Genomic DNA, 16565 nt, shown 5'->3' with positions numbered 1-16565 from the left:
CATGGAGCTGGATGCTGAGAACACAGTGGTGAGGAAGAGAGGTTTTTTAAAATACTGCTCTTTTGTAAATCTACAAGGCTTTCTCGCTAATGCCTTTCATGGCGATATTCATTTCCTGGGTAATAGATGAAATCATTAATACAATTGATTCCATTTATCGTGGATTTATTTTTTAAAATAAGACCTTCTAAAAGTCTTGTCTCCGTTTGATCTTCGAACTCATCATTCCAGGCAGGAGTGAGGAGCTTCAGAGCACAGAACTGGGCAAGTGTCTTCTGTGCGAGTTTCCTCACACATATAATCGGGATGATGAGAATAAAAGCTCTCCTTCATATAGGATCGCAAGAATAAAAAATAAATCAATATATGTATAATGCTTAGAATGGTGCTCTATGTGGAGAAAGCACAAAATAAGAGTGAGCTTTAATTTTGTTTGTGAATTAACTCAGCACCTACTATGTCTTTTCTATCCTTATAAACAAACATACAAAGATTTTATGCTTTGATAATAGCTTGTTGTCTCCTCGTCCCTGTCTTATTCTCTTTTTTTTAATTGAAGGATAATTGCTTTATGGAATTTTGTTGTTTTCTGCCAAACCTCAACATGACTCAGCCATAGGTACACATATATCCCTTCCCTTTTGAACCTTCCTCCCATCTCCCCCCACATCCCACCCCGTTAGGTTGACAGAGAGCCCCTGTTTGAGTTTCCTGAGCCATACAGCAAATTCCCATTGGTACCTAGGTTACATATGGTAATGTAAGTTTCCATGTTACTCTTTGCATACATCTCACCCTCTCCTCCCCTTTCCCCATGTCCATAAGTCTCTTCTCTATTTCTGTTTCTTCATTGCTGCCCTGTAAATAAATCTTCAGTACCATTTTTCTAGATTTCATATATGTGGGTTAGAATACGATATTTATCTTTCTCTTTCTGACTCACTTCACTCTGTATAATAGGTTCTAGAGTCAACCACCTCATCAGAACTGACTCAAATGTGTTCCTTTTTTGGGCTGAGTAATATTCCATTGTGTATATGCACCACAACTTGTTATCCATTCATCTGTCGATGGACATCTAGGTTGCTTCCATGTCCCAGCTATTGTAAATAGTGCTGCAATGAATAATGGGATACATGCGTCTTTTTCAATTTTGGTTTGCTCAGGGTGTATTCCTAGGAGTGGGATTGCTGGGTCATATGGAGGTTTTATTCCTAGTATTCAAAGGAATCTCCATACTGTCTTCCATAGTGGCTGTACCAGTTTACATTCCCACAAAAGCGTTCCCTTTTCTCCAAGAAAAGAGTGTTCCCTTTTCTCCACACCCTCTCCAGCATTTATTGTTTGTACACTTTTTGATGATGGCCATTCTGACTGGTGTGAGGTGATATCTCATTGTAGTTTTGATTTGCATTTCTAATAATAATGAGCTATGTTGAGCATCTATTTATGTGTTTGTTAGCCATCTGTATGTCCTCTTTGGAACCTTGTCTTATTCTTCGCAACAGAAAATTTTCCAAAAGACAAGCTTTCCCATGATTTCCATCTGAACCCTCTGTCCTGTGTCTCCAGTCCTCTGCATATTCTGTATCGCTTTTTGCTTTCTCATTTTTGTTTATTTATTATTTATTTTTGGCTGGGCTGGGTCTTTGTTGCTACATGCAGGCTTTCTCTACTTGCAGTGAGCATGCTCTTGACTTTGGTCTCAGTAGTTGTGGCACCTGGGGCCTGGTTTTGCGAAGGAAATGTGGAATCTTCCCAGACCAAGGATTGAAACTGTGTCCCGTGCATTGAGCTTCCTCGGGTGGATCAGTGGTGAAGAATCCGCCTGCCAATACAGGATTTTTTTTTATTTGAAGTCGCTCAGTTGTGTCCGACTCTTTGCGACCCCCGTGGACTGTATCCCACCAGGCTCCTCTGTCCATGGGATTCTTCAGGCAAGAATATTGGAGTGGGTTGCCATTTCCTTCTCCAGGGGATCTTCCTGACAGGGATCGAACCCAGGTCTCCTGCATTGAAGGCAGACACTTAAACCTCTGAGCCACCAGATGCGGGTTTAATCTCTGAGTCAGGAAGATCCCCTGGAGAAGGAAATGACAGCCCACTCCAGTATTCTTGCTGGAAAACTCTATGGACAGAGGAGCCTGGTGGGCTACAATCCATAAGGTCCCAAAGTGTTGAACATGACTAAGTGACTAAGCACAAGACCTCCAGCCACCATCCCGCTTCCCAAAGGTCAGTGGGTGAAAGCTCCAATCTTCTAATAACTTGGTCTTTCTGGTGACCAGCCCTATCCTGAGGCTCTGCAGGGGCTCCACCCTATGTCCACTCTTTAACATAAACTTAGATGGGATGGAAGGGGGTTCATTATGAATAACAAAAGAACTTCCTATCATCAGGAAATTCCTAGGACCAGGACAGCAACCAAATGCATTACTTATTAAACCAGAGTCCCACGCCAGACTGTCTGGGTTTGAACCCAGGTATCCGGTCCTATCACTTCATGGGAAATGGATGGGGAAACAATAGAAACAGTGACAGACTTTATTTTCTTGGGCTCCAAAATCACTGTAGTTGATGACTGCAGCCATGAAATTAAAAGACGCTTACTCCTTGGAAAAAAAGTTATGATCAACCTAGACAGCATATTAAAAAGCAGAGATGTTACTTTGCCAACAAAGGTCCATCTAGTCAAAGCTATGGTTTTTCCAGTAGTCATGTATGGATGTGAGAGTTGGACTATGAAGAAAGCTGAGTGCCTAAGAATTGATGCTTTTGAACTGTGGTGATGGAGAAGATGCTTGAGAGTCCCTTAGATTGCAAGGAGATCCAACCAGTCAATCCTAAAGGAAATTAACCCTTGAATATTCATTGGAAGTACTGATGCTGAAGCTGAAGCTCCAATATTTTGGCCACCTGATGCAAAGACTCCCTGGAAAAGACTTTGATGCTGGGAGGGATTGGGGGCAGGAGAAGAAGGGGACGACAAAGGATGAGATGGTTGGATGGCATCACTGACTCGATAGACATGAGTTTGAACAAGCTCCGGAAGTTGGTGATGGACAGGGAAGCCTGGCGTGCTGCAGTCCACGGGGTCACAAAGAGTCAGACCCGACTGAGCGACTGAACTGACTGACCATGACTTATGAACTGTGTGACTTGGGTGCATTAAGGCATTTTCAGGTACCCCAGTTTCCTCATCTGTTAAGTGATGGTAACAAATGGTCCTATTATTATTACCAATCTAATAGGTTTGCTCTGAAGTTTAAATGGGGCTTCCCTTGTGGCTCAGCTGGTAAAGAATCCACCTGCAATGTAGGAGACCTCGGTTCGATCCCTGGGTTGGGAAGAAGCCCTGGAGAACAGAAAGGCTACCCACTCCAGTATTCTGGCCTGGAGATTTCTATGGACTGTGAATGAGTTAACAAAAGCACTTAGGATGATGCCTCCCACTCAGGAAGCAATCTGAAGGTGTTTAATTGCTATCTAATCCCTGGCTCAGGCCACAGTAAGATAAAATTCTAAGCCCTCTGTGCCTACAGACCAAATTCCAAACGGCATTCAAGTATTTTGCAAAAGCCTCAATTTCATATTATTCCCAGCAAGTAGTTTAATAAGTGTTAGATAGAGGTGAGTTTGATTAGCATGTCCTTTCTTCTAAATGGGGAACATGGGGAGCATAGGTTGTGTGTGTGTGTGTTTTTCTTTTTTTGTGCAAGTGCATGAGTGACTTTTATCGAACTCCACCCTCCATTATGCAAATATTTAGAAAGTGTATATCTATGTTTTCAGTTATTCCTGTCAGTACAGATAAGTTTCAAACCATTGCTCTCAGTAAGCATGAAGAAAAAAATCTTTTCAAATCTGAAACTGATGAGTGATTTTTGGTCAAGATATTTCAATAAATCATGTTCCCAGTTGCTGGCAGAATGTCAGTATTTCCAGTAGAAGATGTTATCAAATCCAGACCATATACGATAGAGGTTACCATGTTCCATTGCTGCTACTGCTAAGTCACTTCAGTCATGTCCGACTCTGTGCGACCCCAGAGATGGCAGCCCACCAGGCTCCCCCATCCCTGGGATTCTCCACGCAAGAACACTGGAGTGGGTTGCCATTTCCTTCTCCAATGCATGAAAGTGAAAAGTGAAAGTGAAGTCGCTCAGCAACCCCATGGACTGCAGCCTACCAGGCTCCTCCATCCATGGGATTTTCCAGGCAAGAGTACTGGAGTGGAGTGCCATTGCCTTCTCCAACTATGTTCCATTAATGACTCTCAATTTAAGGGTGCAGGTACCTTGGTTTCCCTCAGGTGTGACACACTTATCAAAACAGGGATAAATCAGTTGATTCATTAAGCTGATCATCATTTGACAGCGCACAATAAATTCAAAGACCAACCTGTGCAGGAAAAGTCAGGTTGTGAAAATGAATCTGTCTTACACACCCACATGTCTTTCCTGTGCAGCTATTTTTGGGACTATCCAAACCAAAAGTGAAGTCGCTCAGTCGTGTCCAACTCTTTGCGACCCCATGGACTGTAGCCTACCAGGCTCCTCTGTCCATGGGATTTTCCAGGCAAGAGTACTGGAGTGGGCTGCCATTGCCTTCTCCAGGGGATCTTCCCGCCCCAGGAATCGAATCCAGGTCTCCTGCATGGTAGGCAGACGCTTTACCGTCTGAGCCACCAGGGATTATACAGCAGTTTAATTTACAAGGACTCAGAGAACCTTTTCAAAAATCTGCCTGGAATTTCATCCTCTGAGCCAACGACATACTATGCTTCTTCTAAGGAAGTTCAAGTCACTCAGATGGAGAATCTGCTTCAACAGCCTTAAATTAGCCTTGGCCCTCTGTTCGTATGGGTTCATCATCATAATTACCTAATGAGTTTTGGGGGAAACAAAAATCTCAGGCCACACTTGTTGAGATTCCCATAGGGGATTTGGGGGGTAGAGACCAGACATTTATCATTTTTAAAGTTTTCCAGGGCATTACGATCAGGCTTCCCTGGTGGCTCAGCAGTAGAGAATCCACTTGGCTTTCCAGGTGGTGCTAGCAGTAAAAAACCTGCTTGGCAATGCAGGCAACATAAGAGATGTGAGTTTGATCCCTGGGTCAGGAAGACCATGCCCTCTGGAGGAGGGCATGACAATTCACTGCAGTAATCCTGCCTGGGAAATCCCATGGACCAAGGAGCCTGGCAGGCTGCAGGCCACAGGGTCGCAAAGAGTCAGATACGACTGTGAGCTAAACAACAACAAACAAGAGGTTATAATCATTAGAATTAGAAGCCACTGCTCTCTCTCAACGATCTGTTACTTGACAGAAGCGCCGGAGGTGAGGTCTGGGGATACCCAGCTTCCCCTGAGACGCCCCTTTACCGAGGACTCTTCCTCATCCACAAGGGGTAGGTCTTGACCAGCAGAGTTTTAATGCCGGACTGTCTTCCAGGCCATGGAGATTTGACCGAGGGAAGGATTGTCGCATAACCCGGGCTAACTTTTATCTCTTATTTTATTTAAATTGAATCACTGAGACTGAAAGAGCTGGAGGAGGGGACACAGAGGAGCAGAATCTCGGAGGCCCATGTAACAGTGCTGGGTTCCTAAGATGACCCTGGTTCCCACCTTTCCTGATGCCCACGCTGTTCAACTTCCCTTGAATTCTGCAAAACACTCTGCATTACCCACTGGGTGGCTTAAAACAATTGGAATTTATTGTCTTCCTGCTCTGGTGGCCAGAAACATACCATCAAGGTGTCGGCAGGCTTGGTTCCTTCTGACGGCTCTGAGGGAAAACCCTTCCCCTGTGTCTCTCCTGGTTTCTGGTGGCCACCTGCAATCCGTGGCATGTTCACGTGGCCCCGTTTCCTACAGCTCGCATGTACACACTGTCTCCTGGCTGCCACGGGATACCAGCGTTTCCCCCATCCTCCTCCATGGGAGTCTCTATTTCCCCAGCCACCCCTGGCACATGTGGTCTGCGGTATCTTCTCCACCTCGGAGACGGCTGATCCTGCTGGACACCGTGGTCATTCTCACGGGTGGTGTCCCTCTCCCCTCTCTCTCTGTCCCCTGCCCCCACAAGCCTTCCCACATGTGCAGAAACTTGTCTCCCACAGGAAGAAAGACCAGCGAGAGGGCTAACCCCAGGGAGGGGAGTAGATTTCCTTTTTTTATTTGACATACTTTTTTTTGTTGCTGATTTTAAAATAATTTCAAACATACAGAAGCATTTCAAGAACGGAAGAAATTCCCTCGAACAGTTTGAGAGTAAGTGACTGATATGGTACCCCATCACCCCTCGATGTTTTAGTTTGTAATTTCTACAAACAAGGACGTTCTCCTACCTAAGCAAAATGATCACCATCAAAATCAGGAAGTTAACACTGAAACCCTCATACCATGTAATCCACAGATTTCATGCAAGCACCTTCTCTTCTCTATGATCACATGTTGAATCTTCTTTGATGCTTTCCTCGATGTTAGCTACTTGAGGGAAAATACAGATTATCTTTATTTAAAATGTGTCCTTCACGTTGTTCTTGAGCAAACAAGGTGAGAGTTTCCCGGAACAGGTGGGAACACATGAGTAATGGTGGAACATAAGCATTGTCTCGGATCTCAGGGCTCCATGGAAGGAAGTTTGGGCTGGGACCCCTGGAGAAGGACTCAAGTCCTCTACCCCCACTCAGTTGCTTTCCCTTTTTATAGAGCAAGCATTTGCGTGGCCTTCCAATGGGGACACAATGCCTGCCTGAGCATCAGGCAGTCCGAAGTTAGGTGGCAGCTGTTCAGGGAGCGAGTCTGCAGTGCCTGCTGCCAGCACCTGTTGACCTGGGGGAAGTTGCCTTTGGACACAGCCCCTCCTGCTGGGGGATGGGGAAGTTCTGGACCCATTCAGATTGTTGCCAGGCAACCTAAGTCTTCAGGGTCAGACAGTCCTGTTTGTCTTTCCACAAGTATATAGGCAGTTTGTAAAGAAAAGTAAAGTTTAGATTGTTGAAGGAATGTTGCATGTGTGCGCTCAGTCGCGTCTGACTCTTTTGCAACCCCATGGACTGTAGCCCACTAGGCTCCTCTGTCCATGGGATTCTCCAGGCAAGAATGCTGGAGTGGGTTGCCATGCCCTCCTCCAGGGGGTCTTCCCGATCCTGGGAACCTGTGTCTCCTGCATCTTCTGCATTGCAGACAGATTCTTTACCGCTGAGCCACTGGAGAAGCCCCGCTGCTGTTGCTTCTGCTGCGAAGTCGCTTCAATCGTGTCCGACTCTGTGTGACCCCATAGACAGCAGCCAAGAACACTGGAGTGGGTTGCCATTGCCTTCTCCAATGCGTGAAAGTAAAAAGTGAAAGTGAAGTCGCTCAGTCGTGTCCAACTCTTCACGACCCCATGGACTGCAGCCTCCCAGGCTCCTCCGTCCATGGATTTTCCAGGCAAGAGCACTGGAGTGGGGTGCCACTGCCTTCTCCGGGAGAGGCCCCGAGGGAACATTAAATAGGACTTTTTTTTCTCTCTCTCTTCCTTCCATGATTGTTCCCAAAGGTTACAGATTTGAAGCAACTTTTAGATGGTCTGCACACATAGTCCCTGCAGGAGAGACCACTGGAATAAGCACCCCCGGAGCCAATGCTGTGATGATATTGTCATGAATGAGGAGTAGCCTCAGGGGAGCGCGGTGATTTATAATCTACTCTTTACAGGATGCAGAAATAGAGCTACTCATGTGATTTACATTGAATAACTCCACAAAATTCTTCTTTATCTTTTCTTTTTTGCTGTACTGTGTGGCATGCAGGATCTTAGTTCCCCAACCAGGTGTTGAAACTGCACCTTCTACAGAGTCTAAACCACGGACTGCTAGGGAAGTCCCCACAAAATTCTTTAACCATTTAATCATTTAGGGCTGTGGTTTCAGCATTTCACCTTGATCATATCTAAATCCATCCTCTACCACTGCCATAGGAAATCTTCCCTCTAGACCTGTGTATACAACATGTCCACGAGTCACATACGGTTGGTTATACATATTACAGTTATAATGCACTAATATTTAAGAGTTTAGTTTCTCAGTCACACGAGCCACATTTCAAGTGTTCAAGGGTCACATGCAGAAAGTTCTGTTGGAGAGTGCTGTTGACCTTTGCCAGGAAATAAAGTCTTGAAATGTCCAAATCCTGTCAAAAGCCTGTTTAGGAGAAGCAATGTTTACAGAAGACTGATGGAAGAGGGCTGGTTCCTCTGGTTCCACTCTAGCCTCAAATCAAACAAGATCATCAGCAGCATTTTTGGATCCCAGCGTCTTGGCTCTCACCAAAACTGCTTTCAGTGAGACCTATTTTGGGATTTTGTCCAAGAACTCATTAACCTATAACCTTGTGTACCGCCATGCCAGAAAGTGAAGAGCCACTCAAGTATGCTGGGGACCTGTCAAAAGGATACATGTGCCTGTTTAATGGAGCATTTGCCGGTCAATCAATCTGGGAGAAATTGAGCAGCAAAATAGGTTAGGAAAAAGTGGATTCGAGAATAAGCCCAGCATGGAAATGAGTCCACACCGATGTGTGGAGGAGGACGCTGTACTGGAAAATGCCAACAGTAAATGCAGAAGGCATGATGGACTGAGAACATCACTGCTGAACGCTCTCCATGGTCATAGCAGTTTCAAAAAAGAATCAGCAACAGAAACTAGGGGGAGAAAGTTGGAACAAAACATTTGCTTATGATCAGAGTATCTCATTACAAATTATTTCTGAATTATGAAGGTAAGAAATAGTGTGAGTTCGGGAACTTCCCCGGTGGTGCAGTGGTTAGGACGCCATGCTTCCATTGCAGGAGGCGTGGATTCAGCCTGGGAGGGTGGGGGGAGCGAGGGTGGAACTAAGATCTCACGTGCCTCGCAGTGCAGCCAGAAAAAGAAAAGAAATAGTGACTTCACAGTGGAGAAACCTGGCAGATACTACCTCACACAAGTGTTCAGAGTTGACATCATCAGGATGGGAAGAGCAGGGATTCTGTAGCTTCTGAAGGGTCACGCCAAGAACACAATACTACTGAGATTCTCATGCCAAAATTTGCCCTGAATATAATCGTGAAGAAACACTGGACAAACCAAAATCTTGTGACCCTTTACAAATATCTGGCCGGTACTGTTCAGAAACGTCAAGGTCTTGCAAGATAAAGAAAGACTAGAAGTGTTCCAGATGAGAGAGCAAGGAGACAAGGTGACAAAGTGCAAGCCTGATCCTAGGTTGGGTCCTGGGACAGAAAGGTTTGTTCTTTGTTATAAAGGACATTCGAGGAAAATGATGAAATCTGAAATGATCTCATATTAGGTGATAGTGGTGTATCAATGTTAATTTCTTGATTTTGATCAGAGCACTGTGGTTATGTAACACAACATCCTTGTCCTTGAAAATACACGCCCAAGTATTTAGGAATAAAGGATCGTATATGTATATGTGTATGTATATATGTATAGAGAAATAGAGAGATGGGGTGGAGAGGGAGGAGAGAGCAGGGAGAGAGAAAGAATGATAATGCATATATGATAAAATACAACAAAGGCAACATTTGGAGAGTTTGGGGGAAAGTATAATGGACATTGTACCGTTTTTGCCATTTTTCTCTAGTTCCGAAATTAATTCAAAATGGAAATAAAAAAATAATCTTATGAAGCCCTCATAAGATTACTTTTGTATTTCCATTTTGAATTAATTTGGGGGAAGTTTAACCGTCTCTGCTTTCCTGCTGTGAAACTTAATATGAGAAAGTTCTTAGAGAGTTAAAAGCTAGAAAAGCTTTGATTTCCCCCAAACACTGTATCATTTCTCATTTTACCCATTAAAAGACTAAATTTCTGGTAACTACAGCAAACATATAGGACCCAGTAGGAAATGCTCTGTGCTCTATTTATCCCCATTGGTTCTGTGCTTTTTATCCTTTCCTCATCCTGAAGTCTTTTGGTTGTCTGCGTGTTTATAAGCTGTCTGCCACAAACCCTCCGTGGTCTGAGCCAGCAGATACATAACAACTCCAGTTTCAGCATGACTAGGTTCTAGACCCTGTTCTCCGTACTGTCCATCCTGTCTTACTTAATGTGCACACGACCCCACCAGATGGTTGCTCCTACTTCTCTCCCCATTTTGCAGATGGAAAGACTGAAGCCCAGAGGGGTTAAGGAGAGCACAGGCTGGTGCGTTTAGGAAGCAGAGGAATCAAAGGTTAAACCTAGGCTGTCGGTCCCCACGACTGCAGCTGTTAACAAAGAGGAACCTTAATGTTTTGCCAAAGGTGAGACTCAGAGAGCAGGAGGTCATTTCACTTACGCACAGAGATCTTCTCTGCGCGGTTTGTTCTCAGGCAAGAATTAAACCATCTTGGATATAAATATAAAATTACCATGTGGAAATACAGCATAAGAAAGAGGGAACTACCTGAAAAGTTCAGTTACATTCATGGATGATACTCTGATGTATGATATTGGAGAAGAACTGGGTCACATTAGAAAAAAAATGGGAAGGGAGTCGCAAATATGGCAAAGATGTTAAAGTGGTAGCATTAGTTGTGATTCGCGGCCCCCCACCCACCCCCTGCCACCATAGCTGTTTAGGGAAAAAAGATACAAACAGCAAAGTTAAAACTATCTGTAAAGTGAGAGAGTGAGTCGAAAAATGCAGCTTTGGTGTCAACTGTTAGAACCTACTAATGATAATCAAAACAGCTGATGTTCATTAGCGGGTTAGCTCTGGACATCTCACCCAGCACCCATGATGGCACATCAGAGTCCCAGGGGCCCAAAGAGGGGGCTTCTTCTGGTATAAAGATGGGGAATTCAAGGGCTAGGAAAAACTCCTCGTTCTCTCTTCCTGGAATAAACTCACCCCCTTTACCTGGCCATTCCCAAACTAGAGCGAGACCTTCCTGTCAATCTATCTCAGCAGACCCTGATTTTTCCTCCATAAAATTTACTGTAAATTGTAATTACAAGCAAAAGCATTTCTGTTTATTTTCAACATAAAACCTTGTGCAGACAGAAACAAAGCTATACTCAGAACCAAAAAAATGAACCCCAGAAACAGAGTCTGGCCACAGTCGTGCATAGAGCAACCAGTTTGTGAATTTTCCAGCATTATCACTGAAAGTCATGTGTCCTAGGAAACCCCAAAGTAACTTGGTTGTTGTGCTGTGGTCAGTCATGTCTGACTCTGTGACGCCGTGGACTGTGGCCTGCCAGGCTCCTCTGTCCATGGGATTCTCCAGGCAAGAATATTGGAGTGCATTGCTAATACTGGAGCGCCCTGCTCCAGGGACTCTTCCCCACCCAGGGATAGAACATGCGCCTCCTGTGTGTCCTGCATTGCAGGCTGACTGTTTACATTGAGCCACCGTGGAAGCCCAAGTAACTTTACCATTCTGTTGTTTATCTTTGCTGCAAGATCACTGCTGGTACATACAGGCAACTCTGTGACCCCTAAGAAGAGAGGATCCCTCCTTTTGGTAGACCAACCGGAAAAGCATTTTCCTTCTCCCACGCTGGTGGAAGGTGGTCAGAAGCTGGGCCAGGCAGTTTGGTGATCAGCATGGAATTTAACCCAACCTGAGGCCTGTGCAAGGCATAAACACACATGATGGCCTTGCTTTGCGGGCATCACAAACTTCATAGCCAAGGGCCCTAACCCATGGCTAGGTTTATTTGCCCTATTTTAAATATATTTTAATCAGCTATGTTTGAATTCAGGAGGCCCAATCTAAAAATACAGATTTTGGACTCTCCTTGAAAGACCTGGTAATATTCCACTCTTCTCCCATGGCAACAACAGGCTGGAGTCAAGCCGTGCTGCTAACTTCTTGCTCTGCAGACCTGTGTGCTCCCCATCACCCCAGCGGTCTCGGGCTCAGAGACCCAGTAGAAAGTGTCCTTCCTTAATGCTTTGTACTGCCTTTCCTAAAGTCAACCAGCTTCATTCATATTGTGACTGCCAAGCCACTGTATGCTTTTAAGCGTCCAGTCCTTGTTACCATCTGTCTCTCCTTTGATCATGCGGCTTCCCGGGTGGCTCAGATGGTAAAGCGTCTGCCTGCTATGCGGGAGACCCGGTTCGATCCCTGGGTCGGGAAGATCCCCTGGAGAAGGAAATGGCAACCCACTCCAGTACTCTTACCTGGAAAATTCCATGGATGGAGGAGCCTGGTGGGCTACAGTCTGTGGGGTCACAAAGAGTCAGACATGACTGAGTGACTTCACTTTCTTTTCTTTTCTCCTTTGATCACAAGGTGACACACCACAGCAAGTTCAAACCTTACAGCATCTTGGTTCTTGGTTGGAAGACAAAACGCAAGAGCATCTCTCTGAGTCCTACTGTATTTCACTGTTTACTATCTGCTGTTAGTAGTGCCAGACCAGGGCTTCCCAGGTGGCTCAGTGGTAAAGATTCTGCATGTCAATGCAGGAGCTGCAGGGACACAGGTTCGATCCCTGGGTCGGGAAGATCCCTCTTCCGTGGAGGAAGAAATGGCAGGCCCACTCAGCATTCTTGCCTGTATAATCCCATGGACAGAGGAACCCGGTGCGCTACATTTCTTAGGGTTGCAGAAGAGTCAGACATGACTGAAGTGACTGAGCACGCACGCAAGCACACACGTAGGGCTAGACCAAACCTCACAATAGCGTGGGGTTACCTTGGATGTTGCATTTCTGGGCTTCCTATTGTTTGCAGTCTCACACTGTTCACATCTTTAGGGTGATGGTGGCTTGAAGAAAGGATAATGGATTTGCATTGTGTGTAGATTTCAGGGAGAGTTAGGTTTCTAGGAGGATACTGTTCTTGAGCTATTTTTAGGGGAGGGTGAAGGAACCCAGGAGCCGGGTGACTACTTCAGACTGAGGGGCTGGGACAAGGAGGGACAAACTGTGCTCAGGGTGAGGATGGAGAGCCACTGCCTGGCACTCCTGAGGACGTTCTGGGCTGTGTCTTTCTCTTCTTCTCTACAGAAGCTGGACCTATTTGTGATGCACGTCTCCTACAAGCTCTCAGCCAGAAACGTTTGCTGAAATAAAGGCCATCTGTCCTCATGGCTGAATGCCAACTTGTAGGGCTCTCCCAAGGAATATGAAACAAGAAAATGAATTCATTCTAGAGAAGGCAGACCTGACTTTGATCCCCTGTGGGGTTGGACACTCCCTGGTTTTCAGTAGATGTCCAGAAGCCAGCGAGGTCAGGCTTGCCAGTTTTCCAGAACTGCCAGGAGAGTACAAGCCTTCCAGAAGCCACTGAGTATGTGAAGGTGTCTATCTCTCTCTCTCTTTTTTAAATCAAATACATATTTAATTAAGCAATATTACCCAAACAAAATGTAAGCACATGTTCAATTATCATGTTCCATATTTCAGAAACCATTAAGGATTTATGGTTTATTTACAAACATATTTAGGATGCTGAGTTCAAGGGACTGATCCTTTTAAGAGACTGCACCTCTTAATGTGCTCCTCTTCCTACCTGTCTCATGGATTACTTTTTAAGCAGTTGGTGTCTTACTATAAAGAAAGGTGCAGCAAATTGAGACCCAAAGAACAAAGTCATCATAGCTAGTAACCTCCACTTGTTTTCCACTGAAAATGGTATATTCTTCCCTGGACCCTCCTCATAGTGGCTCCGATGAACCACAGAGATTGTGAACCCTTGGATGCTCTGTCCCAACATAGCGCTGCTGGACGCTCTACAAAAGATCCAGAGACCGGAGGCAGAAGAAACGATGGCTGCAAACCTACCACTCCTTGCCTCACGACCTTGCTCCTCTAACTGCCAAGGTGTCTCTCTTTGAATCAAGGAAGAAGCTTGCTGGTCAGCACAGTGCATTGGGCAGGTACTTGGAGGAACCAAAAGGCTGTCTATTTTTGATGCCTGAAAGACACAGGCCTGGGCAAGTGACAGGCGATCTGGAGTGAATGGATCCACTGTAAAATGGGAATGAAAACACTGTGTGGAGATGGACAGGTCTGCGACTCACTGGGCATAAAGGTCAGTTATTAGGGAGAAGCTTTGATGTGCGGGTAAGTAGAGAAATGGGACCACTGAGGTGGAAACAGATGGGAGGTCAAAGAAGGGATTTTCTCGTTTGAGAGGAGAGAGAACACGCTTGTTGGCAAAAGGGAAGGATCTAGTGGACAGCAACTGATGCTGCAGAGAGAAAGGGGTGACAGCAGTGTCCTAGAGAGCGTGAGAGGCAACGGGATTTAGAACCTATGAGGGGAGGTGAGCCTTGGCTAGGATGAGGATCTTTTTACTCGGTGCAGCGGTGAACACAGGTGGACCTGAGTACAGCTGCAACCCGGGTCACATGACGGTGGGAGATGCGTTACGTTAAGCAAGTGGTCTCCCCCCAGACTGAGGAGTGGCATTTAATCAACGTGGAACTTAGGACATGGGCAGGTGGGAGGAGGGGGAAGGGAAGTGGGAAATTGTGAGGTTTCCTAGGAGCATTTGGTTCAGTGGTAAAGAATCTGCCTGCCAAGCAGGAGATGCAAGAGACATAGGTTCGATCCCTGGGTTGGGAAGATCCCTGGAGGAGGAAATGGGAATGCACTCCAGTAAGCTTGCCTGGGAAATCCCATGGACAGAGGAGCCTGGCGGGCTCCAGTCCATGGGGTGGCAAAGAGTTGGACACGACTTAGTGACTAAACAACAAGAATAAAGTAGCACGTGGGCACTGAGTGTCTAAAGCACAGAGGAGGGACAGAGGGAGGGGGGACACATTTCTCTCTGTGTGGTTTTATTGAGGCTGCCTACACTAGTGCTGAGCTGATGAATAGTCCTGGAATCTTTGACATGAGTGCCCACAGACTGCCTCATCCTGATCTAAACTGGAAATCCTCTCAGAAACCAACTTCTGCTGAGTTATCAATGAAGATCAAGAAAGAATAATCCTCAGTGGGGAGAGAAGTTAAGACAAGTGCTGGGGAACCTACCTCGGCCCCATGGCCCAGGGAGGAGGGTCAGAGTCCATGTCACCTGGGAATGACTCAGATTCCAGCACGCCTCTGCAGCCGGGCCTGGGACTGGGGCCTCAGGGAGACGCCGGACAGGCCTTGTCGACTGAACACTGTCACTCAGCAGTTCTGTCCCTGATCGAGGAAACCACACGTGGGGAAGAGACATTATTGAAGGGTGAGATTTAGGGAAAGCGGAGCAAGAAATGCTAAACTCATCACTGGAATGCTTTGGAATGACTTTCTCCTTTTGCCAGCAGAATCGCTATGTGGGCTGCAAAACGGAGTATATTTCTGTTTTTTGATCACTGACTCAGTCTAGTAGTAAAGTAGGGATTCTGCCGTAAAGCTTGATGTGGTCAGAATGACTCAGAGGGGCAGCTCAGGTAGGAAGCAGTGGGACACGAATTTTGCAGCTTGTTAAAGACACAGGAAGCTTAAATAGGACTTCCCTGGTGGCTCAGACGGTAGAGTGTCTGTCTACAATGCTGGAGACCAGGGTTCAATCCCTGGTTTGAGAAGATCCCTTGGAGAAGGAAATGGCAATCCTCTCTAGTACTATTGCCTGGAAAATCCCATGGACAGAGGAGCCTGGTAGGCTACAGTCCATGGGGTCACAAAGAGTCGGAGACGACTGAGCAACTTCACTTTCACCAAAGACACAGGAAGCTTAAATAACATGCAGGATTCTGCTCTAAATGCGAAGGAAAGTAAAAATGTAAAGCAAGGATCCATTTGTTGACAATGCAAGAGGTAGAATGTGTTTTTCGCCATCTCTTAATGAACTGTAGGACTCTATTGGATAAACTGTATCAGAATAAAGCACCCTGGACATGCTCTGGTTGGCTGGTTTGTTAGAATTCACCCCTATTGACTTTCTGTATCTTTGGTCTCATCTAAGCACTGTTCTGGTTAAATACAGGATTATTTGATCAGATTCCATTGCAGTCCTCACAGGCATTCAAGGCAAGCCGCAATTTAGGATTTGGAAAAGTGGTTTTCAATTTTTTTTAGAAAATAGAACTCACAGAACATTTTCTATCACAGCCCAGTGTGTAAATGCTCACTGGTTCTAAAGCAAGCTGGAAATGTCCCACAGACCATTATCTACTCTTAGAATGTATATTGTATTCTGATCTATTCTACTCTGTTCATTAAAAAAATCTGTTGGAAGTCTACAAAATTGAATTTATACCCACTCATGCATTGGGTTGTGAACCAGTTAAAAGAAACATAGGTCTGGAAAAATGTATTAGTCAAACTAAATCAAACCAAACAAACATATAGATATCAAGACCAGAGTAGCAATTACCAGGGTGGCAGGGGTCTCGGGTGGGGAGGGCAGAATGGGTCAAGGTCTCTACTGTATGGTGATGGATGCAAGCAAACTGAATTTCTGGTGGTGAGTAGGCTGTAGGGTATACAATTTGCATGATTTTCCTTAAGAACTTCAGTAAAAGCTTGTTTTTTTTTTTTCTTTTAAAAAATCAAGTTGCAAGTTCATTGAGGTTCAGTTCAGTTTCTCTGTCCTGTCTGACTCTTTGCCAGCCCATGGACTGCAGCACCCCAGGCT

General features: G+C 45.4%; 1 pseudogene; it reads right to left on the bottom strand.

The window, feature by feature from the left end:
* Positions 13503 to 13706, bottom strand: LOC102175269 (annotated as a pseudogene).

This window comes from Capra hircus, chromosome 27 (genome assembly GCF_001704415.2).
Source record: "Capra hircus breed San Clemente chromosome 27, ASM170441v1, whole genome shotgun sequence".
NCBI classification, from domain to species: domain Eukaryota; kingdom Metazoa; phylum Chordata; class Mammalia; order Artiodactyla; family Bovidae; genus Capra; species Capra hircus.
This window is presented reverse-complemented; position numbering and strand designations above follow the sequence as displayed.